This window comes from Vipera ursinii (genome assembly GCF_947247035.1).
Source record: "Vipera ursinii genome assembly, chromosome: 1".
In the NCBI taxonomy this organism is placed as follows: domain Eukaryota; kingdom Metazoa; phylum Chordata; class Lepidosauria; order Squamata; family Viperidae; genus Vipera; species Vipera ursinii.
Window position 1 is genome coordinate 227114777 of NC_139512.1, and position 25429 is coordinate 227140205.

The 25429-nt window shown below is 41.1% G+C and overlaps 1 long non-coding RNA gene across 1 annotated transcript in view; it reads right to left on the reverse strand.

Moving 5' to 3' along the window:
* LOC310631637 overlaps nt 1-15992 on the reverse strand; it is a 34045-nt gene extending 18053 nt beyond the window's left edge. The window contains exons 1-4 of the long non-coding RNA XR_014490671.1: nt 15968-15992; nt 10287-10525; nt 6260-6317; nt 972-1029 (exon numbers count right to left, since the gene is read on the reverse strand). This is a non-coding gene — a long non-coding RNA (uncharacterized lncRNA). The remainder of the gene's footprint in view (nt 1-971; nt 1030-6259; nt 6318-10286; nt 10526-15967) is intronic.
* Nucleotides 15993-25429: the final 9437 nt, after the last annotated feature.

Genomic DNA, 25429 nt, shown 5'->3' on the forward strand with positions numbered 1-25429 from the left:
GAACAGTCCAGAATTTAATGAGTGAGACCAATACAAGCACTGAGTTTCTGCTATGTATTCTGACACTTATTCATGCTTTATATCAATTACAATATACAAGATTATATTCTCATCCTGAAGACTCTTGTATGAGGTAGGCTGTTTATCTAAATTCCAAGAGAGCATGGACTTCTGCCCAAAAATCACTGTCTTCCCCTTGGTAAGTTAGGCTGCATCTGCTAAAGTCACTGTCATTGAATGGAATCTACCTAATATCTCTAGCAGAGTTTCTACAGATCTCTCTGAACCTACAGTTATCCCCTTGAAGCCTCTTTGATCCATTCAACATTCTTTTGAACATCATCATTGTTTCGGGGACCAAGTGTCTCTGTTCAAAAGGTTATTTCTACAGCAAGATAATTGACAGAGTGGCGCAATCGGTGGCCTTGAAGTTTGCAGACTTTTCAAACTATAGACAAGCCATGTACTGCTTCATTAAGTCCTTACTGCAATACATCTAGTCTTTGCTGAAAACACAGAGACGCTGAGCCATTCCAATGCCTCACAGCATTAAGAATTTTCATAGATTAAAGAGGGATCACCTGTCATTAAGCACTGAAGGGAAATTTTCCTGACCTACCTTTCTGTAATGTGTTTTCTAAAGAGAGGCCTAGAAAAAAGGAATAGATTTGCAAAGGTTTATCTCCTTCAGCCACAACTTCAACCATAATTTATGATTTGTCAGCTGACTACTTCTCTGGAGAATGCTGACTACTGTAGCCTACATTACATTGACAAGCTCATAACATCTAGTGGCCAAAAACAATCTCCAGAACAGGAGGTGTCTTCTGAGATTTACAGAAGTACATCTTTTTCCCAGAAGCAGGGGGCTTCTTGCTCTAACTTGGGATTATACTCATACATATTTCCAGGCTATCACCACCTACCAATATATACCTAGTGACAGCCTTATCTGTGAAAAACATTCCTACCTCCTTTTTGCAGGTGCTTGTTCCTGGTTGTTTCCTTCTCACAGTACTTTTACTGCAGCTTTTAGAGAGAGAGAGAAAATTTAGAGAGAGAAAATTTAAAAATCCAAAATTTCAATCCTTTTATCTCAGGAGTAAAGCCACTGTTACAAGAGAACAAGACAGGGATAGGACGCTGAGCTTGTCGATCAGATGGTCGGCAGTTTGGTGGGTCGAATCCCGAGTGTCGCGTAACAGAGTGAGCGCCTGTTACTCGTCCCAGCTTCTGCCAACCTAGCAGTTAGAAAGCACGTAAAAATGCAAGTAGAAAAATAGGGACCACTACGGTGGGAAGGTAACAGCGTTCCGTGCGCCTTTGGCATCTAGTCATGCCAGCCAGATGACCACGGAGATGTCCTCGGACAAGCGCTGGCTCTTCGGCTTTGAAACGGAGATGAGCATCGGCCCCTAGAGTTGGAAACGACTAACACGCATGTGCGGGGGAAACTTTACCTTTACCTTTTAAGCATTGAAAGTGGTCTTACATTTTTCTTCACCCTACAAAAAGTGTCCCTTGGAAACTGCCAGGATTTTGTTGCATGTTCCCCACTGATAAAGCCTAACTCCATCCCAAAGCAGGTTCAAAAGCTATTCTCGATCCTTTTAGTGCTGAGTTGGGCAGCTTTCATAAATCTAAATTATACATTATAAAAAAAGAGTCTGGTTCAACTTTTTTGGCCCCTCTACAGGATTCAAACTAATTCATTAACTGTACAAACCAAAATTAAGTAACCACAACTTCCTTATTTGAGGAATTTCAGATTTGCCACAAACCTGGTAAACAAGTGTACAATTTATATAAATGTGGCGTGCAATCCCGTACATTTTAACTAAATCTGAACTAATGTTCAAATCCTCCTTGATCTTTCTTTATAACCAAGGAGTAATTAATACAGCATGATCAATAGCACTCCTAAACAAGTGTGTGGCTAAGCCAGGGGTCAGCAACCTGAAAAATTGAAAGAGCCACTCAGAACCAGTTCCCTCACAAAAGGAAAAACTGGGAGCCACAAAAAAATGTGTGCGCATGCGCGTACATGCACACATGTGCAGAACAGGGTTTGACTGAAGAGTGGAGCCAAGGCGAAATATGCACCTACCCTGCATATTTTTTTTATCCCATTTATATCCCGCCCTTCTCCGAAGACTCAGGGCGGCTTACAATCTAAGCACAAATCAAATGTGCTTAGCAATAGCCTTCATTCTATGTATATGCCTGCTTATTAGGGCTTTCACCCCCCCCCCAAGTGGCATTATTACAAAGTCAGCTTATTGCCCCCAACAATCTGGGTCCTCATTTTACCTACCTCGGAAGGATGCAAGGCTGAGTCAACCTTGAGCCTGGTGGGATGCAAACCTGCAATAATTGCAGGCAGCTGTTGTTACTGAAGGAGGCATTAGCCCACTGCTCCACCAAGGCTCTATTTGAATTTATTGGCTGAAATTTTTTAGTCCCACTTTTTTTTTTTTTGGACTGCACATGGCAGAGGACTGGGAGCCGCAGGAGATGACTGAAAGAGCCGCATGCGGCTCCGGAGCCGTGGGTTGCAGACCTGTGGGCTAAGCTATGCGTATTTTTTTATTTAAACACCTATCACTTAACTATTTTATACAAGAGACATCAACATTTATCTACACATATGAATAAGAGAGAAAATTGGGTAGTCTTGGTTGCACTTTATAATATTCAAGGAGTCTCCCCCTTTCACTAAGAATGGTGGTGGGAAAATGAAGGCAAGAATAATAGAAAGTATTGATTTAAAAGATGCCTACTTTCTACTATTCTTGCCTTCATTTTATAACAATTTAATGCTTTACCATTTGCCCTTTCTATAACTCAAAGAGCTTTTTCTAAAGTATGGCTCCTACCTTCATATTTCTAATTTCCATTCTTAGCGAGATGGTGGTTTTCTAGTTGCATATTCTCTTGTCACACTATCTAGCCATATGCAGTAGCTCAATTTCTTCTGCAGCACCTCAACCCAAGTCAACTTTAAGAAATCTTCCTGTCTTCCTTTGCATGTTATCTATTGATAGAAAATGTTATGTATCAACAAAATGTTCTCCCTACTTAGAGGTCACATGCTCTTTCTACCTTACTCCTTTATATTATATCTTTACCACTGATAAATCCATTCCCAGTCAGAGAGCTCATCTCCAAGGCTTCTGCACCGGAGGTCTTTGGGCCACACATGAAATATTGCCACACATTAACTACTCAAGCTACTCCTAATTTGGAAAGCATTCTGGGCCTTTCAAAGCCATGTCTACAACCAGATTGAGCTGGTTTATCAAATCTGGCACATAAACCAACAAGACGATTGTTAAAAAGTCCTTACTATTTTTGTTACACCTTCTGTTACAAATTTGGCACTGATGTGTTCACCACTCCATTTTAATCCTGTTAGTCCCTATGCCTAGAAGCAGCAACGTAATGGAGTTGGCAACCAAGGTTACTTGTGGGACTATTTCCTCCCCACTTCTTTCAGTATAGAGTGAATCCTTGAGTCTTCCTTGAGTCTCTTTTCTGGAGAGAATGGGACAACATGCCACAGCTGGGTCAGAGGGTTGGCGTGACCAGGTCAGTGTGAGGGACAACTTGCTGCTGCAGGACAATTTGCACAAAGCAGGGAAACATCTGCCCCACCCTGGCCAATGGGACATGGGAATGAGGACAGTGCTTCATCCTCTAATTATTCTGTGGTGGCGATTCCGCCACCACCATGAGCATCCCATCAGCCAGGGTTGACGTTTATTCTGGGGGGAAGTGCTCTTCCACTCCCCACTTTGTCCTTGAATTGTCCTGCAGTGGCGGTTTCTTGTCCCGCAAGCATCTGGTGGACCAAGGCTAAAGTTACTTCTGGTGAGAAGGGAAGTGCCTCTTCCCCTCCCCGCTTCATCCACAAATTATCCCATGACAGTGATTTCCCCTCCCTGCAAGTTTCAGCCAGGGCTGATGTTTTTTCTCGTGGGGAGGGTAAGTGCTTCCCCTCCCCGCTTAGGACAAATTGTCTTGGCACAGTGACAAGTTGGCCTGGGTGACTTGTCCCGTGTCCAGTTGGCCAGGCCAACCCAGTCCACTGGCCTGGCCATGGCGAGTTGCCTTAGATCCCTTTTCTGGATGGTTGTTAAGGGGTGTCCATTTTCTTCTCTGTTGTAGCACCCAGTTCCTCCTCAACAGAAAAGATGCTTTTCCTTCATTCTCACTTTATGGGATATTATTTTCTTCAACTTTCACTGGGTCTTGCCTGTAGGAGACACCCTTGGGGCTCCTGCCAATTTCTAAGCATAGGCATAAGTTGGAAGTCTTTCTCCTTGCTTCAGGGTGGGGGGAAAAAGGCATCAGAAGACAACCAGGATCCTGCAAGATCATGTGCAAGGATTCAAGGAATCTGACTGAAAGAGCCAGAACTACGCAGCTTTCCACTTATTTATGTACTTACTTAGCAAACAGAAATAAGCAGATTTAATTTCAGGATACCGTATATACTTGAGTATAAGCCGAATTTTTCAGCCCACTTTTTGGGCTGAAAAATTCCACTTCGGCTTATACTCCAGTCAACAAAAAAACTTACCGAGGACTTGTCCGCGGCCGAGGCTTTGGTGCTTCCGGGATCGCGCGCACCTCTCCCAAGCCACCGCCGTCCGGAGACCTGCCGAAGTTTGGGGAGGTTTGGGGAGGTGCGCACGCACCTCCCCAAACCTCCCCAAACGTCGGCAGGTCTCCGGATCTCCGTGCCCTGCCTGCCTGCTTCTTTCCGCTGCGGAAAGAAGCAAGCAGGCAGGGCGCGGAGGTCGGGAGACCTGCCCACATTTGGGGAGGTTTGGGCACCTCCCCAAACCTCCCCAAACGTCGGCAGGTCTCCGGATCTCCGTGCCCTGCCTGCCTGCTTCTTTCCGCTGCGGAAAGAAGCAGGCAGGCAGGGCGCGGAGGTTGGGAGACCTGCCGACGTTTGGGGAGGTTTGGGCACCTCCCCAAACCTCCCCAAACGTCAGCAGGTCTCCGGATCTCCGCGCCCTGCCTGCCTGCTTCTTTCCGCAGCGGAAAGAAGCAGGCAGGCAGGGCACGGAGATCCGGAGACCTGCCGACGTTTGGGGAGGTTTGGGCACCTCCCCAAACCTCCCCAAACGTCGGCAGGTCTCCGGACCTCTGCGCCCTGCCTCCCTGCTTCTTTCCGCAGCGGAAAGAAGCAGGCAGGCAGGGCACAGAGGTCCGGAGACCTGCCGACGTTTGGGGAGGTTTGGGGAGGTGCGCGCGCACCTCCCCAAACCTCCCCAAACTTCGGCAGGTCTCCGGACGGCGGCGGCTTGGGAGAGGTGCGCGCGATCCTGGAAGCACCGAAGCCTCGGCCGCGCGCAAGTCCTCGGTAAGCTCCGGGCGTTCACTTGCTTCGCGTCTCCTGAGGGAAGGGGGGGCGACTGGAGTGGGCGTGTTTCCTCGCCTGCTGGGCGCCGCGATTTGCCCGGGGAACGCGCGGGCCCCGAATGGCAGCGTGGAGCGAGGAAGCGGACAGCCAGGGCTTCCCCGAGAGCCGCGGCCACACAGGGTATTCCTGTGTATTCAGGCTTGCAAAATGGCGGATCGAGCCTCTGCTGGCGGCAGAGGCTTGCAGAGCGCGGATCCAGCCTCCGACGGCAGTGGAGGCTTGCAGAACGGCGGATCGGCTTATACTTGAATCATTAACTTTTTCCAGTTTTTGGGGGTGAAATTGGGGGTCTCGGCTTATACTCGAGTCGGCTTATACTCAAGTATATACGGTACTCGATTTCCATTTTCTAATTGTATTGTATTTTTTATTGAATAATTTCCCACCTTTTTTCACCAAGCACAGTTTGACACAGCCTCAAGTATTTTAAAAAAAATCCCCTGTAGACTTGTTTCTAGCTCTAAGTTGTTTAAAATATGAATCATTTAGAAAGTAATAAGATTCACTTATGGTACTTGTTATGTATGTGGGCACCTGCATAGCAACAGCCACCAGGGGGCACTGGCCTGAACGGTTTTGGCGGGAAACCCAGTTTCGGCAGGAAACCTAGGGCCAACCCCATTGGCTGTCCGCTTACCTGGCTAGGTATTTAAGGAGGCCAGGTAACCCTCATTCCCCAGTTCGCTACCGCCCTCCAATAAAGAGCTGAACTCACACACCAGCTGGCGTCTCTTCCTTGCGTCGGACCCACTACACAATAGTACTCTCTATTTGTTAAGTACTAGTGTTATTTCTATCTAAAGTTAAGAAAGGATTTATGATTACCTTGGCCGGCTTCTTTCCATCAATCAGATGAGCAACTTTGCTTCTGCTATCTCTTCTTCTGCAAGTTTACACCATACAAAATTAAGAATATGTGGTCTTCCCCAAGGTAGACATTCTAGTGTTCAGCTTAACATTTAAATCAATATGGCTACAATGTACCTACATTTAATTCAAATCTATCTCTAGAGAAGTGGTAGATCAATTTGCCTGGAGTGAAAGTTCAAGAGTCTGCCCTGAGAAACAACTTAATATTACTTCATCAGGAAATATATTGATTTTCATTTTCTGTACAAAGGAAAGAGAGAGAGAAAGGTTTAAAACTCACTCGGACATTTCTTTTGCACAGAACATGATTATTTCATTGTGGCCTTCATCCACAGTGACGGCCTCCGACGTGTTAGAACCATAATTTTTCCCTTGTTAAACTGCAACATACGAATCCTGCATGTCAAATATTTTATGGAAATGTAAACAATCTGAAGGGACCTTTTGTGACCACATGGACATGTAAAAAAGCTATATATTGGAATCAGATATGTATTTTAACTCAGAGAATTCTTAAATTGAATGTGCCATGGAAGCCAGAGGTTTTTCTTTGAGGCTTGATGGACAAACACATTGGTGAAAAAACGTGGAATTTTGTTTTTATGTATGACAACAACAGCAACCCTTCTGTATGTGCAGAGATGGAAGGACTCGCATATATAAACAATGGAAGGATGGATGGTGAAGTTAATGGCGTTGGCAAAATTGGCAAAATCAACTGCTTTGATTAAAGAGAAAAAACTTTATTTAGCTTCATTTCTACTTGGAAACAACTCTTGGGTTTTGTTTTGTTTTTAATTGAAACTGCAAAAAAATGAGATTTTTAACCTTTGAGTTTTGATGATTAGATATCTTTGATAGAAATACCATTTGTTACGGTTTATTCTAGTTCAAAGGGTCACGGATATGTAGGTTTTATCTGTATAAAAGAAAGATGGAAGTTTCTTGAGGTTTTTTTTCTTCTATTGTTGGAATAACCATGATCTCTGTTCCTATACATGTAGCTGGCTAGTACTTTTCTGGCTAGTACTTTTCTACCATGGAAAGTCTTCAGTGAACCATGTGTAAGGAAGTAAGCCATAAACCCAGAAAACAAAGAAACCTAGGAGAGAGGCCATTTGGCTACAGCCAGATAAGGGCATAATCACAGTATTCCTTCACACCATTGGCTATTCCATTTAAGGCAAATTCTGACGCCTCCTGCAAATGATTGGTCATTACTGTATTTGAATCTACCTCTAACACCTATGTCCTTTTAGGATAGTTTAGAAGAACACATGTGTAACCATGATTGGTCTATTTGAATAACAATAAAATGTGATTGGTTGCTTCTGCTATAAATAAACAAGGTCCACTGCTCCTCGTGGTTCAGAGTGCATCCCAAGTGGTCCAGTATTCAGTGTGCATCCCAGGAGCAGCGGGGCCCTTCCCCCGAGAGATCTCTGTGTCCTTCTTTCATGGGCGCCAACCCTGGGCAGGAGCAGCCTCTGCCCAGCTTCACCAGCAGCTAATTTCTCAACCCGGCTGCACAAGCAGCAGGTTCCCAGCATTCTATAGCAGGGGTCTTCGAACCTGGCCCTTTTATGACTTGTGGACTTCAACTCCCAGAATTCCTCAACCAGCATGCCTGGCTAAGGAATTCTGGGAGTTGAATCCACAAGCCATAAAACGGCCAAGTTTGAAGACCCCTGTTCTATAGCTTTGTTGTTGCTTGCCGTCCCTGATTTTGTTCCTGTTATCCCTTTCCCCCCTTTTTCATTATATTTCTTTGCTTATATATTTTTCTCTTAAATTATGTGTGTGTGTATAATTTAATAGCGTTTTGGAAAAATCCCTCCCCAACCAAAAAAAAAAGAGAGAGACAACTCCCATGTAAAAAAAAAACCTCTGAAGACTCTCCGTCTAAAGACCTTCTCACACTTCAGCCAAAAGTACAGGTGGTCCTTGACTTGCAGCCACAGCTGAGCCCCAAAATTTCTGCTGCTAAGCGAGACAATTGTTGAGTGAATTTTCTCCCATTTTACGACCTTTCTTACCGCAGTTGATATGTGGTTTGCTGCACTTGTTAAATTAGTAACTCAGTTGTTAAGTGAATCTGGCTTCCACGTTGACATTTGCTTGTCAGAAGGTCACAAATGGAGATCACATGACCCCCCTGGGACACTGCGACCATCATAAATATGAACCAATTGCCAAGTGTCCGAATTTTTACCATGTGACAATGGGGATGCCGCAATGGTCATTAAGTGTGAAAAGATGTCATAAGTCCTTTTTCAATGCCATTGTAACTTCGAAAGGTCACTAAAGGAATGGTTTTAAGTCAAGGACTACCCGTATAAGCTGGTTAAGCATTGATGAGCTTTTGGGCAGAGAGGCCATGATTTAGTTTTCCTTTGTTCTGATATTTAGCCACTTCGGCAGAACCAGTAGTTCGTTTTTTGTTGCCCAGGCCCAGAATGGACTTCCGGAAGTGGCATCCACACAGAGAACTGGTTGTTCACATATTTGAATCCCACCACTGCCTGGCTGCATTTGTCAGAGACAGAGTCAGGTGCTTTGTGCTATACCTCTTGGCAGCCCACAGGTATGCTCCAAAGCAGCTCACTCCACCTCTGAAGATGCCAGCCACAGTGGCCAGCTAAATGTCAAGGAAAGGAAAACTAAACTATGGCCATTCTGTCCCAAAGCTCACCACTGCTTCATCGATGCCAGGCATCAAAGCCTGTACATATAAACTGAGCTGATAAACTGGTCAGTTTATCTTATCTATAAGGCTCAAAATTATTCCCATTCCTGCTCCTTTTTAAAGAAGTTCTGGCTTCTTACCATTACCCAATTAAAAGTTCTTAGAAATGTGAAAACTGATGAGAGAGAGAGAGAATAGGTAAATCAGAGGAGGGGGGAGGGAGGGAGGGATTGAGAGGGAGAGATGTTCTGTACCAGCCTGCTACCGGCCCTGCAGCAAAAGCAGGGACGACCCCTTTACAAACGGCAAGAGGCTGGAATTACGCCTGCCAAATTTATAGCTACAAAAACAAACAAGACACGAACCAAGAAACAAGAGCTTTAAGGAACACGAAGTATCCAAGCAGTTGCCTTCAGCAAACCAGCCCTCCCCACACATTCCCCTTATATAGAGTTCAGGGCGTGGCTTCTCTCTGCCTCCTTCCGAGAAGCCCCATTGCCTTCCTCTGTTTACTCCTCATTGACTGCCTCCTGCGTCGGGCGTCCTTGAACAGGGCCAGCTGTGGGTCATCTTGATCCACGCTGTCAGGCTCACACAGCTGGGTCTCTGTGGTGACCAAGTGGGAGGGGCCTGGCTGAGGGCTCTCATCAGCAAGATCTTCAACCCCCTCAGCAAGATCTTCAACCCCCTCAGCAAGGTCTTCAACACCCCCCTCCTCCTCCTCTGAGTCATCCGACCCAACTGCCGAACCCACAGGCTGACCCTGAATCACAACAAGAGATTTCTGTAACTTTATTTATTTATTTATTTATTTAATTTTATTTGTATACCGCCCTTCTCCCGTAGGACTCAGGGCGGTGAACAGGGCAATAAATACTAAAATACAAAGATACAAAAATTAAGAAAAGATTAAACATAATGCCCTATGCAATACAATAAATTACAATACATTAAAAACAATAATAAAAACCCAAACCCATCAGACCAGGCCGGCTTGTTCAAACAAATAGGTCTTTAGATCACGTCGGAAGGAGCGAAGGTCGGGAGCCATCCGGAGCTCAACCGGTAAACGGTTCCACAAATCCGGCGCACCCACAGAGAAGGCCCTCCCCCTGGGGGCCATCAGTCGGCATTCTCTGACCGGTGGCACCCTGAGGAGGCCCTCTCTGTGGGAGCGCACTGGGCAGAGGGAAGTTGATGCCGGCCGCAGGTGCTCCCTAAGGTGCTCCGGGCCCATATGCTGCTCGGTTCCAAAAAAAAGCTCTATTTGGCACGATGATATAAACATAAACTTACTTATCCTTCTAAGTAGAAAAGTGGAAACCTTTAGGCGAGTATTCCTTGTAGAGCATTGTTCAGAAGTTTTGTATTACTATTTAATATGAATCCAAAGCAGCACTGTCAAATGTTAAGTAATACAGCAGTGTCAGGGAAGCAACAACATTCTCTTAAGCCCACAGTCCCTCTTGACAGCTATATTTCACTCTTCTCATAATCCTCCGAGACAGCCTCTCTTGAGTGATTTTCCTGGTCACCTGTGGCAAATAAACAAAAAATAGTTTCCAGGTGAGGAAGCAGGGAAACTGTAAAATGAAGTACTTTCTTTTTTGCCTTGCTTTTTTTTAGGCAGTTGGTGGGCCATGAATGATGTACAATCTTATGGGACTGACAACTAATAAAACTTAAGGACTTGTAACATTTATGGACTTGATTGCAAGACTATTATCTATCATACAGTACATACACATTGCTATACTTTTATTTATTCATACACACACAGAGAAAGAGAGAGAGAGAGAGAGAGAGAGAGAATTATTTACTTCACACTTCGGCCATACGCTTGCTTTTAACCCAATTTTAGTTTTAAATTTTGAGTTTCAGCACATTATCAGTTCCTTTATTCTTAAATGAAATATTTGAGCCTTTCCCTTTCTTATAAGAGTTCTTCCCTCCGATATATATTATTAGTGCAAGTTATTCTAGAGGAAGAAGAATTTAATTCATTTTTTCCAAAACATGTACATATAGATGATGTTGCTAATTCATTCACAATACAACTAAGCGATTTTTTAAAAAACGCTATAGAGAGTTAATTCATATTTAAAATACACAAATCAAGCCAGCCTCGGTCTGTCTTCTGCCAGTTTAAATAGGAAGGGCAAGGGAGTCTGCCCCAAATTCAAGAGGGACATCACCAGAAAAATAAAGCTTTTGTGAGATAAAATGCAGGAAAGGTGCTCCTACCTGAAGGTCTTTAAATATTGCTTCCTGCTACAGTTCAGGTGGCGATGTATTTCTCAAAGCCTATCTAAATGCATAAGTAATTTATAGACAATAGGTAGCAGAAGGTCTACATAGCTCAAATGTTTAAAAATGTATTACTTTTAAGTGGCACACCTTATCTCAACTCTCGTCACTCCTTTAGATTAACTCTAGTTTTCCTAGATTTTAAACTAACTTTATATGTTATTTGATTTCTATGCTGGTTCTATTGTTTTATAGCATTTTGTGACACTCGTGTATTATACTGGTCAATGATGGAAATAAATATGAAATTGAAGCTTAAGCATGGAGTTACACAAGAGGAAGAAGCGCAGAAGAGGAGAGTTTCAATAAAGGGCCTTGGTACCAGGCTCTGCATTGAAAACAAATGCTTGAACAGCACAAATAATTGAGGAGGTTGACATCTTCATTGTTCCGTGTGTGTGTGTGTGTGTGTGTGTGTGTGTGTGTGTGTGTGTGTGTTGTAAAGCCATATTTTTGTATTATTGTTTACTTAACAAATAAAAACTCTAGAGCATGCAAGAAAGAAATGATGGGCTGGCTGCTAAAACAAAGCAAGGTTATGGTATACACTTGAAAGAAGCCCGGGAAGCCTGTAATTGTGGAGTCTGTCTGGAAGAACAAAGAATGCTTATTCACAGGGAATACGCACATGTAAAGCTTGCAACAATTCTGGGTGGTTATAAAGCTGATAAAAGTAACAAAGAGTTAGGCATCTTGCATAGCTCAGCTAGAGGTTAGGAATACTGTAAGTGATGGCCTGGAGCAAATAGAATGTGTATTAGATAACTTCTGAAGTATTCATTAGTTTAAGAATAGGGATGGCTAAAGACCAATAGAATAATTGTTAGATCATTACTAAAATATTTATTAGATGATATTTCTTTTTTTTGTAATATATTTTAATGATTTTTTAAAAAACATAAATCACTTAATAATTGGTGAACAGTGTGTTGTCTGGGTTACATTTGTAAAACAATCATTAACCATTGATTTCTATAATCCATAATCCACATAATGGTTTTAGTTGATTTCCTCTTTTCCCAAAATATCCTCTTTTGCAAACATTGAGTTAATGCAATTCTTATTGTTTTGATAGATAACAATTAAATATTTAATTTTTCCCAATATTCCTAAAAATAATAATCACATCAATATAATATTTCTTTTCTATCCAATCATTCTGGTTGCCTTATCATAAATCCTGTTACAGTCCTTATTTTAATTTGTTTCTCCCACCAAATTCTAGGTATTCTTACTGTTTAAGATTTTCTCAAAAATTAATTACATTTAAAAAATTAACTCTATTTTTCCATATGAACCATCTCACACTTTTACATTTCTTAAGGAATAGACAAAACCATGAAAAAAAGAAAGAGCAAGAGTAAAGAAACATAAAAATAACATGCTAGTTAAAATATATATCCTTCCTAAGCTAATATATATTTATTTCCTAAATTTCTCTTTTTAACCATAATTAAAAATGTTTAATCTTTAAACATTCCATTTAATACATCTAGTCATCTAGTCCTTTAACTCTTATTCAAAACATTTTTATCCATTATAACTTTCTTAAATTCAATCACATTTAAGTAACTGAAACATTTCCTTTATCTAAGTCATTTCAACTTTTTTATATTAGTCATATCAAGAAAGAGAACAAAAAGGGAAAAAAGCATACTATATCATTTAGGGAATTCATCCCTCTTAGAATGAAATATATATTCCAAAACGTTTCTATTTCTTGAACCATATTCAAACAAATGTTTCTTTTTTAAGTATTCTCTCTGGTAAGTCCCATCATCTATTTTCTTTGTTTCCACTTTAGTCTTTTTCCTTTGCCCAGTATGTTTCTTAATCAATGTATTTTGCTGAATCAAAACATTTTCCCATATGTTCGTAAATATTACTGTAGGTATAAAAAGTAAATCAGGTGAAGTGTCTTTATACGGGGCTTCTGCCTTTCCATGGTTTGTTGAAAATCTTTTTCTTTCTCTCCGCTTCTCTTATCATCTCCTTTCTCTCCAATGTTCCTGTTCTGTACCAGCCTGCTACCGGCCCTGCAGAAAAGGCAACCCCTTTACAAACAGCAAGAGGCTGGAATTACGTCTGCCAAATTTATTACTACAAAAAACAAACAAGACACGAAGAAAGATACAGGAGCTTTGAAACACTATCTGAGCGGTTGCTTTCAGCAAACCAGCCCTCCCCACACATTCCCTTTATTAGAGTTCAGGGCGTGGCCTCTCTCTGCCTCCTTCTGAGAAGCCCCACAGCCTTCCTCTGTTTACTCCTACTTGACTGCCTCCTGCGTCGGGCATCCTTGAACAGGGCCAGCTGTGGGTCATCTTCATCCACACTGTCAGGCTCACACAGCTGGGTCTCCATGGTGACCAAGTGGGAGGGGCCTGCCTGAGGGCTATCATCAGCAAGATCTTCAACCCCCTCAGCAAGGTCTTCAACACCTCCCTCCTCCTCTGAGTCGTCCGACCCAACTGCCAAACCCACAGGCTGACCCTGAATCACAACAGTTCCCGATATCTCTACAGTCCATCCAGTCTGTTTTCTTGTCCTCAGATTTATTTTGTAGTCTTAAAGGATAAGTTGTTCTTTCCAATGCTTGTGAATTTTTTTCCACTAGGATTAAATCATGTTTCCTTGTTTTGTTAAGTTATATCTTTAAGTTTCTATTTTCAATTCTATGTCCATTTATCTGTTTTATTTGCTCCTTCTCTGTTGTTTTCTGGGAAATTTTTTGTTGTAGAGTTAACTTAGAAATAGATTGATTTATATTTTCAAAGTTATTTTGAATTTCTTTGTGGTTTAAAGTCATTGTTTGAATTAGTTGCGGTATACTACATATTTCCTCCTGTGAAGTATTTATGTTTTCTTGATATGTTCTTTCTACATGATGGCCAAGAATTTGAGTTTTTCTCTTTCTTTCTTTTCTCTGCAAATAGATTTAGAGTCCCAATTAAATAGATATTTGTTATCCAAATAGTTCAGAAAAGATTTTTTTCTGAAATTTATACTTCTCTCTTTGTCTACAGCCCAGATTTTGTCACAGCTGTTCTTTGTTGTTAAAACTTTGAAGGTCACAAACACAGATAAGCTTTTCGCAGGTTTTGCCAAGTCGTATATTAAAGTCATAGCTGTCATAGTCTTCATCCACCACTAGGTGTCAGCAATTATTTGTTTTTCAATTTCCAAAACAAACAATTATCCTTAAAATGAGAGTCTTAACCATTCAAACAATTTTAGATTTATCCAAATTTAAGTTTTAAATTTTAGGTTTTATATTTATTTCACTTCCATATATTTTGATCCTCTATAAAAAGATTAATTCACGGCTTCCGTTAGTATAAGTGTGGGGCAGAAATACCCCTCCTTCCCTTTCAGAGGTATTTTGTTTCTTGGGGATCTTTGCCAGGAAATTAAATGTAGAATAAAAAAAGAAGATTGAATTCCTCACCCAGTTTCAAGCATGTTGTTCACAGTTGTGCTGGTTAGTGCTTTTGGACTTTGGTTGCTAGTAGCTTGGATTGGTCGATGCAATATGGCCAGCCTTTCTCCTGTCAGGTTAGAAGGTTTTCTCCAAGTCAGATGGAATGTCTGCTGCCATTCCAATATTGCTTGAACACCCTTCTTTCTTCATCACATCTCTGGGGTGACTTAAACCCATTTAGGGTCCCCAGGCAGGGCAAAATTAGCCGTGGGGATGCGGAGAATCCACAAGCCCCCAACCAGTCATTACCACACAAAACTGGAAGTCTAGAAGATATTTCTTATATACCCCACCTTATCCCGCCTTCTGCTTCAGTGAAAGTGTATAAGCTTTCTTAATCCTTTGTTCTGGGTTCTTTCATTTTGCTGGCTGGGGCCCCTTTTGCTGAAGCACTTCAATAAAAGGAAACAAAATCTACACCTCATGTCTGGTGTTCTTCATCAGCTTCAGCGCCAGGCTCAGACCCTAATTAGACCCCAGTTCCAATGTCTCATCACCAGTGCTTTTTTTGTAAAATAAATAAATAAAAATGTGCCGGAACTCATGCATGTCATACAACTTGCCTTGCCTACCCTTCAAGGTTCCATCCAAAAAATGTGCCAGAACTCCATTCTGGGCGTTTTATGACAAAAAAAAGCCCTGCTCATCATCATGCTTATCTCACTTCAAGGGGCTGTCTGTATCCATCACAGCAGGTATGTATGTATGTATACATGTGTGTATTGTTTTTATTATTTTGATATATAACTCAAGGTGGTGAACATACTTAATACTATTTCCTCAAACTATTTGCCTCAACCAACAGGACTGAGAGGTAGGTTGGCCTGAGGGAAAGTAATTGGCCCAAAGTTACCCAGCCAATTTTCATGCCTAAAGCAGGACTAGAACTCACAGTCTCCTGACTTCCAGTCCAATATCTTAACCACTCTAGACTAAATCAGAATCTAACCCATCAGTGATTATGTGTAAATCATTGGGCAGAATGATAAATTTATCTTGGACAACAGATACTGGAAGGTGACCAAATGTTGTTGGAGGAAAGAGCTTCATGCTACAGGTCTGCTCTTTAAACCTTCTAAAGCAGCTTACTTCCTTCAGGTACCACAAAGGACCCCATTCCACTGTCAGGGTTAAAGAGCAAACTGCCAGTCCATTGAACTTTTATTCATAAAACAGGTAAAACTCCCACCTTGCATTTAGCTCAGCAGTTAAGCCTCTTCAGTTAGCCTTGTAAATCTATAAAAGTTGAAAGATTTTCTACTTCAAAAGTTTGCCGTCAACTAAGGTCACTAAGTAGTAGCAAATCCCCAACATTTTTTTAAAAACCTTTGCTCCCTACATTCATTTTAAATAATTCCTAATGCACAATACTTGAATAGTGATGCAAAGTGTTCTGTTGAAACTCTTGTTGATAATGTTACCACAGAGAAATGAGCCAAGTATATAATGACCTATTTTTATCAAACAACCATGTATTGACTTCCTTCTTTCCTCTGTCTCTTTCTTCTCTTTTTCTTCAAGTTCTCTCTTGCATCTATTCCCATATTTTGTGTCTCCCTTCTATGCCACTGAGTTCTCCTCCTTTCAAAATTGCTTACATCCTTTATGAATTCTACTGACATCAATAGGCATAATATCTAGGACAGCTTGCAACTTGCCAAAAGACAGCTTTGTGTACACCACACTGACCCCTCTTGGTTCCTAAGGAATTCCTCATTATTCTGAAATTTTGATGTGGCCAAAAATGATTTCCCAAGGCTACAAGCAAAGAATAGAGGCCAGTATTCTTAGTGTGATAGCTTTGCTTTTTGCCATGCCTCACTGCATGGATAACCAGTATCTGGAAGCCTGGATTGTGATTAATAAACAATGCTTCAATGAGAAGGGGTTCCAAGAGTCAGGGGAAATGACAGTTGAGCTGGATGGGAAAACATATGTCATCTTTTTTGAAGCTGGGGATTATTAATCAAAGGGGCGGGGGGGTAGCGTGTTTGCATGAATCTAGTTTGCTAGTCAGTTACAGGCAGAGTGGGGAAAAGTGATAAAGCTGCTCTATGTTTATTACATGCACTTCAGGATTTGCAATGGCAAACTCTATACAGTAAGATTACCAAATACCTGTTTAAAAGTATAAACACCACTAAGATAGAATAACAGAGTTGGAAGGGACCTTGGGGGTCTTCTAGTCCAACCCTTCTGCTCAAGCAGGAGATCCTATACCATTCTGGACAAATGGCTATCCAATCTCTTCTTTAAAACCTTCAGTGTTGAAGCACCCGCAACTTCTGTAAGCAAACCGTTCCACTGATTAATTGTTCTCACTGTCAGGAAATTTCTCTTAGTTCTAGGTTGCTTCTCTCCTTGATTAGCAACAGCAATAGCAGTTAGACTTGTATACCACTTCATAGTGCTTTACAGCCCTCTCTAAGCAGTTTACAGTGTCAACATATTGCCCCCAACAATCTGGGTCTTCAGATTGGATGGAAGGCTGAGTCAATCTTGAGCCAGTCAGGATTGAAATCTTGGCAGTGAGCAGAGACAACCTGCAATACTGTATTCTAACCATTGTGCCATCACCACTCAGTTTCCATCCATTGCTTCTTGTTCTGCCTTCAGGTGCTTTGGAGAATGTTGACTCCTATTTGTGGCAGCCCGTTAGATATTGGAAGACTGCTATCATGTGACAGTAACTTTAAAGAGTGGGAAAGCAGGGCCTGAGTCAAGATAGGCCCGCAGAATCATAGAGTTGGAAGGGACCATCTCATATAACTGGACTCCATTCAGGGTCCAGAGATGATGATGATGATGATGATGATGATGATGATGATGATGATGATGATGAAAGGGACCTTGGAGTCCAAACCCCTGCTAGTCCAACCCCCTACTCAGACAGGAAACCCGATACCATTTCAGACAAATGGCTGTCCAGTCTCTTCTTAAAAACCTCCAGTGTTGGAGCATTCACAGCTTCTGGAGGCAGGTTGTTCCACTGGTTAATTGTTCTGTCAGGAAATTTCTTCTTAGTTCTAGGTTGCTTCTTTCGTTGATTAGTTTCCATCCATTGCTTCTTGTTATGCCTTCAGGTGCTTTGGAGAATAGCTTGACTCCCTCTTCTTTGCGGCAACCCCTGAGATATTGGAACACTGTTATCATATCACCCCTCATCCTTCTCTTCATTAAACTAGACATACCCAATTCCAGCAACCGTTTCTTATATGTTTTAGTATCCAGTCCCCTAATCATCTTTGTTGTTCTCCTCTATGATCTTTCTAGAGTCTCAATATTTTTTTTACATTATGGTGACCAAAACTGGATGCCGTATTCCAAGTGTGGCCTTACCAAGGCATTGTAAACTGGTATTAACACTTCATGTGATCTTGCTTCTATCTCTCTGGTAATGCAGCCTAGTATTGTGTTGGCTTTTTTGGCAACTGCAGCACACTGCTAACTCATATTTAAGTGATTGTACTCTGAGATCACTCTCACAGTTACTTCTATTGAGCAAGGTACCATCTATACTATACCTGTGCATTTAGTTTTTCTTGCCTAAATGTAGAACCTTACTTTTTTTACCATTGAATTTCATTTTGTTAGATAGCGCCCAATGTTCAAGTGTGTCGAGATCCATCTGTATCTTAAGCCTGTCTTCTGGAGTGTTGGCTATTCCTGCCAGCTTGGTGTCATCTGCAAATTTGATGAGTTTCCCATCTATCCCCTCATCCAAATCATTGAGAAGTTGTTGAAGAGCACTGGGCCCAGAACAGAGCCTTGGGGCACCCACTACACACTTCCCTCCATGTAGATGTAGTTGCATTGAGGACATGCTGAGTACAGCTGGTCAGCCATCTACAAATCCATCTGGTGGTGATGTTGTCTAACCCACATTTTTCTATCTTATCAAGTAGTAGGTTGTGATCTACTTTATCAAATGCCTTACTGAAGTCCAAGTAAATTATATCCACAGCATTCCTCTGATCCATTAATTTTGTCACTTGGTCAAAGAATGTAATAAGATTTGTCTGGCACATATCTGTTTTTGACAAACCCATGTTGGCTTTTGGTAATGACTTTGTTTGGTTGTAGGTGTTTGCTGATTCATTGCTTGATTATCTTTTCCAGAATCTTCCCAGATATTGAGGTCAGGCTGATAGGTCTGTAGTTTCCTGGATCCATTTTTTCCCCTTTTTTGAAGATGGGAACTACATCAGCTCTTTTCCAGTCCTCTGGTAGTTCCCCAGTGCTATAGGATCTTTGAAAGATATAGGTCCGTGCTTATGAGATCATATCTGCCAGTTCCTTGAGAACCTTGGGGTGTAATCCATCTGGTCTAGGTGATTTGAATTCGTCTAGGCTGGACAGATGCTCACTTACCATTTTCTTGCCTATCTTAACTTGTGTTTCTAATTTGTTTTTTAAGGTACTGTTTTCGATAGGTTGGACTGTTTTTTCCCTTTGTGTAAAGATGAATGCAAAAAACCAGTTAAATACTTCAGCTTTCTCCCTGTTGCTTGTCACCTTCTTGCCACTTTCTTCCACTAATGGACCAATCATTTCCTTTACTTTTTTCTTGTTTTTTACATGTTGAAAGAAGCTTTTTTTTGTTATTTTTCACTTTTGTCACAAGCCTTAGTTCATTTTGAGCCTTACCTTTCCTCACTTCATCTTTTCAGGCTCAGGCTATTTGCTGATATTCTGCCTTAGTTATGTGCCCCTCTTTCCACTTTTTATACTTGTCCTTTTTGTCTTTCAATTTATCAAAGAATTTCTTTTGAGAGCTGTTATTTTTCTTCTTTGTTGGTATTGTGCTAGACTGGGCTTTTATAATCTCACTTTTCCAAATTTCCCACGCTTCTTGAGTTGTTTTCCCCTTGAGGATTCTCATCCATGGAATCCTTCCCAAGCTCTACGTTTATTGAAATTAGCTCTCTTAAAGTCCTAGACTCTAGATTGACTGTGTTATATTGCTTGTGCTTGCATAATGTTGAATTCCAATAATGCATGATCACTCCCCCCCAAGGTTTCTGTGGCTTCAACACCTTCTATCATTTCAGCTCTGTTAGTGGGAATTAGGTCCAATATGGCCGATCCCCTAGCTCCCTTCTCTACTTTTTGGCAGACAAAGTTGTCTCCTGGGTTTGTCAGGAATCTGTTTGATCTTCCACTTGGTGCAGCGTTTGTCTCCCAGTTGATGTCAGGATAATTATAGTCCCCCATTACTATTGTGATGTACTTCCTACATACCTTAGTTAGCTGAGTAGCAAAAAGTTCATCTATTTCCTCTGTTTGGTTGAGTGGCCTACAGGATACACCTATGGCAATGTCATTTTTCCCCTTTTTATATTGATCCAAATGCATTTGAGACAGTTTTCATCATTGTTGTGCTCTATTTTGGTAGAGATGTAGTTATTTCTTATATATAGACCAACTCCACCTCCTCTTTTGTTTGGTCTGTTTCTTTTAAATAATTTAAGTCCCTCTAGCTGTGTATTCCATTTGTGGGCTTCATCCCACCAAGTTTCCATAATGGCAACAATATCATATCTGCCCTCATTTACCTGAATTTCTAGTTCACCCTGTTTATTGCTCATACTCTGTGCATTGGTGTATAGACATTTGAGTCCTTTATGTCTAATCCTGTGTTCACTTTCTACATAATCTGTGTGGTGCCTGAGTTCCCCTATTTTCTTACCACCTGTTTGATTAGTGCATTTGGTGTGGCACTCACTATTAAAAGCTTGATTTTGCTTGTCAGCAAGGTTGATATTCTTAGCCACACACACATCTATATTACATGCACTGATAACCCTGTAATCTTTAGATTGCCGGGAACAGGAATATTCTGTATCAATTAACTCACTGTCCCCATTGTTCAGTTTAAATATTTCTCCAGAAAATCTGTGAATTTATTGCCAAGTAACGCATATAATAATATCCTCTTTTCTCATGTTGCTAATACTCAATACTTCCTCAGTCAATTCTTCCCTGCTGGTGAGGATTAGATCCAGAAAAGCTGTCCCCTTGTTATTTCTTCCAGCCACTGACAAATGAAGTTATCAGCAGAGAGGACAAGAATTTATTGGCTCTCTGACTGTTGGCAGAGTTAGATTCATAGCAGGTGTCAGGACACTTGGAATCCACCATTATTAGCATTGCGTTGCCTCTTTGAAAGATTGACCATCTGATGCAGACTTGATCTCCTACCTGTCCAGGATGACAGTAATAAACTCCCATTGTAATATCACTTGAAGTTACTTGAAGTTACTTCAGGATATTTTTCTAATTAGTTTTGATTCACTTCTGATTCTGCACTGTGGCTTGGTAGAAGGAAAGGGCTAATGCATTGGGGGGAAAGTGAGAAAATGCAATATATCATGTTCTAATTGTTATTGTACAAGTGTCCAAGACAATCACTGAAATATGAGGTAACAGTGTGTGGAAGCAGCCAAAAAAGCCAATGCAGTCCTAGGCTGCATTAATAGAGGGATAGATTCAAGATGGTGTGAAGTATTAGTACTGCTTTAAAAAGCCTTAGTATGGCAACACTTGGAATACTGCATTTAGTTTTAGTTACCACAATATAAAAAAGATGTTGAGACTTTAGAACATGGGTGTCAAACTCACCGCATCACGTGACGTGTCGTGATGCATCGCAACTGTTTTTGCATTGCTGGAGCTGGGGTGGGCCTGCGTATGATACAACCAGCCCATGGGCTGGCAGTTTGACACCCCTGCACAAGAAAGAGTGCAGAGAAGAGCAGCAAAGATGATTAGAGTGCTGTAGGCTAAAACATGAATAACAGTTGCAGGAATTGGGTACATCTAGTCTAGTGAAAGGAAGGGCTGGGGGAGATATGATAACAGCAGCTCAACTTATTTTCCAAAGCACCAAAAAGCAGGACAAGAAGCAATAGATGGAAACTAATCAAGGAGAGAAGCAAACTAGAACTAAGGGAAAACATCCTTCAGAATTTGTGGGTACCCTATCACTGGAAGCTTTCAAAAAAAAAAAGACTGGATAGCCATTTGTGTGAAATGGTATAGACTCTCCTGCTCAAGCAGGGGGATGGACTAGATGACCTCAAAGTCCCTCCCAACTCTGTCGTTCTATGTAGAAACAAGAAAATTGATTGAACATGATCTTATAACAGCCCTTGAGTTATTTGTGAAAATAATAAAGACAAGGTATAAATAAATACAAATGAATGAAATAAATATGGCATTAGTTTGGCTGGTACGACATAAAATGACTTTTTAGGTCATATGCATAAAAATTGGGGAGAACATCTATGCTTCTCTGTTGTGACTGAGAAGGGAAAAAAAGGAACAGGTAAATTTTAGATAAACTTTAAGTACAAAGATATCTGCCACATGTTGGACTGTTTCGATGCTGACTGGCTGGGGGAATGATGGTTGGAGGGAAAGGAAGATGAAAATCTGTTCTCACATCTACTTATACACATCTCACTCATCCACTCACACTTTAGATATAGACATAAATGTAGTGTATGAGGGTCTATGTATGAACAGATGAAAAAGAGAAAGACAAAGATGGAAAGAATTGTGCATTTTAATATACATTAATATAATTTTAATATACATATACATACATACATATTTTTCAGCAATAAAAACTGTTTTAGTTTTTAATTCTATCCCAGTGTTCATTTGTTTGTTAATTTTAACATGCCTGGGATTCGTATTTTTAATCTTATCAAGGAATACATACATATGTACATTTTTAATATACATGGGTTCTACCAGGTAAAGAGGTATACCTTGGGGCTGGGTACAAAGGTACCTTATCATGATATAGCAATATTGAATATTTAAGGAAGAAAGTTTGGAGTCCTTTCTAAGCCTTCACTTTGACTCCAATGAATGCCTATGAATGGAAACACCATCTCAACCTGTACCGGTTTACAGGAGCATGTGGGAGGGCCACTTGCCCAGCTATGCAAGTTTTATTGACTGCCTGAAAGTTTTATTCAGCTCAATGTAGAGCAAAGGAAGAATCTGCTGCCTTTATGTCACCCTCATTCCCCCCCAAATGCTTTGTGATGCCTACAGAATGGCATGGCATATTTCCCTCCATGGATTTATAAAATACCATGTTTTTTTTCTCTCCCTCTAAAGTCATCTGAGTGACTCGATTGAATAAACCTTATCACACCGACGAGACGTGGCTGAATCACGTTTTGAAACATGCCTCGACACGCACCATATTAAACTGAGACAAATGCATCATGTACCAGTGAGACTTGCCCCCACTTAGACTTATTTATTAATGAAATATCATTTTTTCTTAGCCTGGGCGTTTTTCAGGCAGATGAATGACAAGCAATATGGGGAGAGTAAGTGGATACAGTTTGAGAATAATGAGATTTGACTGAAAACCATCGTAGCAGATCGGATGATACACCAACCACAGCAAAATGGCTTGTGTGAGAAAAAAAAGGGGGGGGAGAGGAAAAAGCCTTGAACCATAAATCTTCACCACTTAATGAGGGCTCAGTTTTCATTTTGAAAAAGATCTTTTAAAAGAGGGTGGAGTTAGCTGCTCAGGCCCTATTCCAGATGGCATCTAGATACTGCACATAAAACATCCCCTTATCTTGCCATCAAGATGGAGTGTACCTGTTAAATCTGTTCACTGTGGCTTCTGTCAAAGTTTAAAAGTCTTTAAGGGTTAGATAAAGGCAACAGTCTCTCTCCTCTCTCCTTCTCCCTCTCTCTCTCTACCTCTCTGCCCTCCCCTCCATGTGTGTATGTGTGTGTGTGTGTGTGTGTGTGTGTGTGTGTTTGTGTGTGTGTTTGTGTGTGTGTGTGAGAGAGAGAGAGAGAGAGAGAGAGAGAGAGAATGGAAAATATACAGATATGTAAATGTATATGAATATATTTATTTTTATTTTTTTAGTTTAATTCCATTTATATCCCGCCCTTCTCCAAAGACTCAGGGCGGCTTACAAGTTTAGCAGTAGCCTTCATTCTATGTATATGCCTGCTTATTAGGGCTTTCATACACCCCCCAAGCAGCATTATTACAAAGTCAGCTTAACTGCCCCCAACAATCTGGGTCCTCATTTTACCTACCTCGGAAGGATGGAAGGCTGAGTCAACCTTGAGCCTGGTGGGACGCGAACCTGCACTAATTGCAGGCAGCTGGTGTTACTTAAGGAGGCATTAGCCCACTGCTCCACCAAGGCTCTTATAATTACTTATATATAATATAATTAATATAATATAATTACTTATCCTCATCAATGTGCTTAAATATATTGAATATTATAAATGCACTTTCTTCTACTCTTCTATATTTTTCTTTTTCATCTATTCTTCCACACATAGGCAAGCAAATACTAATCAAATGTTTATGGAAGGAGAGATTAAAAGTAGTCCCTTTTTGTGCCCAAGCAGCTAAAGATGCATACTTAACAGGGCTAAGAATACAGTTTGGGACAAACTGATAGCCTCTGGTCTAGGGCTCTGCAAAGCCTAAGTGTGAAGCACCCCTCCAGAGCCATATTTTGAAGGAACACCCTTATCCTTCTAATCTAAACAATCAAGTGAAGCTGCCATGGCTCATCCTGCAGATCCAGAAAAAAAGCAAAACACTGCTTTTGTGGGATGAAACTGTGATGGAAGGCTGGATTGCACTAAAAGCAAATAAACAAAACCCTTTCTTGTAAGGAATCAAGCCAGACACGTAATTTGAAGAGGAAAAATTGGCATCCTCAAGGGAAATTTAAAAAAAAAGATCAGGATGGTGGCCCCACCCTTTTAGTACCTGTGTGGATATCACAATGTTTAGCTTCATTTTTTGAGTCTTCACCTCTCTCTTTTTTTTTTTGAATGCCTCAGAGAGGTAGCATAAGAGAAGAGAAGTGTGTGTGTGTGTGTGTGTTGGCCAGGGAAAATGGAGAGAAAGGAAAATTTAAGGCTGGAGAAATCCAGAGGCAGAGAAAGAAATGCTGCTAATTTTTAAGACAATTACTATGTATTTAAAGCATCTGAGGCATCCTTCAGGCTGACAACATCAAGCACACTGAAATCAAGAAGGTTAGAATTGAATCCATCAGTGAAGAAGATCTTAAAGTCCAAACTCAGTGGAGAAAATACCATCAAGGAAAGAAACACCTGGGTAACTTTGGTCATTAGATACACAGCAGGAATAGCAAATTGAACTCAAGCAGATCGAAAAGCCCTAGATAGGAAGACCAGGAAAAATAATGACAATAAACATGGCCTTCATCCACAACAACAGAAAGTGAAATAGCTAAAGTGCTCTGGAACTTTAGAATTCAAAAAGATAAGTATCTATCATATGATACCCCGGCTTAACAACTGTCAATAAGAAAGACAAAAAAGTTTGGATAGTGGATGTGCCAGTATCTGGAGAGAGCAAGAGAGAAGAGAAAATAACAAAATACAAAGAAATCAACAGATGCTTTTGGTGCAATCCCAAACACCTGGAGCACCACTTGAACAGCATCGGCACTGACAAAATCACCATCATTCAACTGCAAAAGGCTGGAAGAACTTAGATCTTGGAAGGATAAGTTTAACACCATCAAAAAAAAAACATCTGCCTATCTCAAGTCCTTGGAAAGTACTTAATAGGTGGAACATCTGATGGTGCAACCAATCAAAATAA